Below are 2,838 nucleotides of genomic sequence, written 5' to 3' on the forward strand. Positions count from 1 at the left end.
TTAAAGCAAGTGAAAGGGGCAAGATACTTCTGTAGAGTTTTCTGAATCCTAAAACCTTTGTGATTAAGTGACAGCTCTCCTGTGAGGACAGACTGAGAGAGTTGGGGCTGTTCAGTCTGGAGAAGAAAAGGCTCCAAGGTGACCTTATTGTGGCCTTCCAGTATCTTAGGGGGGCCTACAAGAAAGCTGGGGAAGGACTTTTTAGGGTATCGGGTAGTGACAGGACGAGGGGGAATGGGGCAAAGCTGGAAGTGGGCAGATTCAGGCTGGATGTGAGGAAGAAGTTCTTCACCGTGAGAGTGGTGAGACCCTGGAATGGGTTGCCCAGGGTGGTGGTTGAAGCCCCATCCCTGGGGGTCTTTAAGGCCAGGCTGGATGAGGCTCTGGGCAGCCTGAGCTAGTGGGAGGTGTCCCTGCTCATGGCAGAGGGGGTGGAACTGGGGGATCCTTGTGGTCCCTTCCAACCCTGACAGATTCTGATCTGTTTTAGCAGAGGACTTAGTAGTGTTGGCTTGATGGTTGGACTTGATGATCTTAAAGGTCTCTTCCAACCCAAATGGTTCTATGATTCTAAGTGAAGTTACAGTAGAAATAGGATGATGAGATGAAAAGCAAGGAGGTGGGAGTGCTCAGATGACAGTGAAGGAATTTGGGCTGTGTGTGTGGGAAAGAAGTGAGAGCATCACTAAAGAGCAGCAGCAAAATTTTAAGGGTGTTTGGTCATTAAAGCCACTGGGAAATCTGCAGTTAGCAATGGCCTCCTAGACGTGCCAGCCCTGGTGAGGAGCACACAGCCCGTGGTGTCTGTGCACACACGCAGGCGTGCACCAGAGGGCTTTCATGACTCACCATAAAATCATCAGGACTTGCATGTGATGTACACACACACACACACGTGAGCGTTTGGCTCTGAAGTTGTGTGGATTTGCATTATTCACACCACCACAGCCTGACAAAAGCCCAGTTCTCTCTTCCCACCCCAGGAGAGCCTCCTTCAGGGTAGCAGCTGGGTGTTTTTCTGATCACTAATAAATTCTTCAAAAGGGTTTTAAAGTGAGCTCACTAGAGCCCAGGAATCACGTTGGCTCAGTAGGGCTGGAGACAGAATAAAATTACAGTGACATCTAGCGATGATAAATATTTCACAAAGGTGCTACCCCTGAAAAAAATCAAACATTTATTGTTAGCCAGTGTTTTAAACACATAACACACAAAATCAGCTCATGAACCGAGGCTAGGAAATGAGGTGGGTTACAAATGAGGGTAGATTATGCGAATTAAAGTGCTGCAGGGATGATAAAGATCAAAGTGTTGGTGCTGGGGAAGGGCTGTGGGTGGGTTTCCACAGGGATTTTTGCTAGGTCTGTGTTTCTCGCTGTTTCATTGCAGTTTGCTGATGGTACTAAATTGCAGCACATTCATCTAAAAGAAGCTCCATGTTTTGGAGACTGGGAATAGAACTAATAAAATGATGTGCAGCTTTGAGAAGTACATGCTAGTCCACAGGGAGAGAAAAGCAAAATGAACCCTTCTCTGTGGTAGGAATATTCGGTGCTACAGCAGCTCTGCCTGAGCACTGGACCAACACTGAAGGAGAAAACAGAGAGAATACCAATTGGGCATCAAGGCTACAATTCAGATTTGCATCTTGAATCAGGGCAGGATTTGGGTTTGCGTTCAGCAGCAGTGAGAACACGCTGGTTTTGTGACGTTTAAATTGAGTAGGTTCTACTCCGCGTTATAGATAGACTGAAGACATAGTTTAAAAAAAAAGAATTTTTCTTCTGGTTCTGAATATCAGGCAATTTGGCCACGGTCATGCCCACTTGGTCAGCCTGGGTTTAAATTCTGAAGTACCCTGTTGTAGCTGGAGCCCTAAGTCTGAGCATATGGTATGTTGCTGAGCAGATGATGAAGGTAAGCTCCCTCTGACAAGGATGGGGCTGGGCATTGCCTGTTCATGTCTTCATTCTGCAGTGATGAAACCCCAGTCAGCTGAATTAGCTGCAGCAACACCAGCAAGAGGTAACTGATGCAGCTGGTGAACTGATTTTGCAGTTTTAAACTGGGTATCTTTGTGGCCAGATAAACATGCCATCAAATTTTCTTATGATGAAACATTCAGGAGCTGCTATGATGAAAGTTGAGAAGGAAGCTCCTAGCCAATTTCTGAACCTTTCCCTTGAGTCCTCAGCAGCCAGGCAGGTTTAGCCTCTCAATTATTAGCTGAAAGCAGAATATACATTCCCACCATCTGATTTCAGGTGCCGCTGGAGAATATGCCTCAGATACACGCATAAAAGACAGATTCAGGCACATCAGATGCTGTGGCTGCCTCTGACTGTTGTGAGCACTAACAGCAGCAGAGGAGTTTATTAAAAACAAGAGCCCAAATTAACGACTGAGTTTCCAGGATTAGGTAAGCAATTTTCTAGAAGGCAGAAATGTGGAGTGGGTGCTGCATTTCAGTAAAGCTTTCCATACAGTGCTGTTTGGAGAATTATTAGCTATGCTGGCACAGGCAGGAATGAGAATTACTGCAAAGTAAGGACCTGGCAAAAGACAGTGGAGAGAGAACCAGCGATTCCTTTAGGGACTTTGCTCAGTGCTTTCTTGGGTGATGAAGAGGGCAGGGTACACCCGCTAAAGGGGCACAGACCTGCTCTCCCCAGGGCTGGGGAGCACCTGGTGCCTCTGCTACAGATGGAAAGGGGAGGGGAAAGGGCACTGCAGCTGCTTTGCTCGCCCGGGCAGCTGCCGAGGGCTTGGAAAGCTCCCAAAGGGTTTGCACAGCTCTGACAGTTCAGCAGAAGTCTATGTGGAGTTGAAGGCACTTTC

Source organism: Merops nubicus, unplaced genomic scaffold (genome assembly GCF_000691845.1).
Source record: "Merops nubicus isolate BGI_N331 unplaced genomic scaffold, ASM69184v1 scaffold12627, whole genome shotgun sequence".
Taxonomy (NCBI): Eukaryota; Metazoa; Chordata; class Aves; order Coraciiformes; family Meropidae; genus Merops; species Merops nubicus.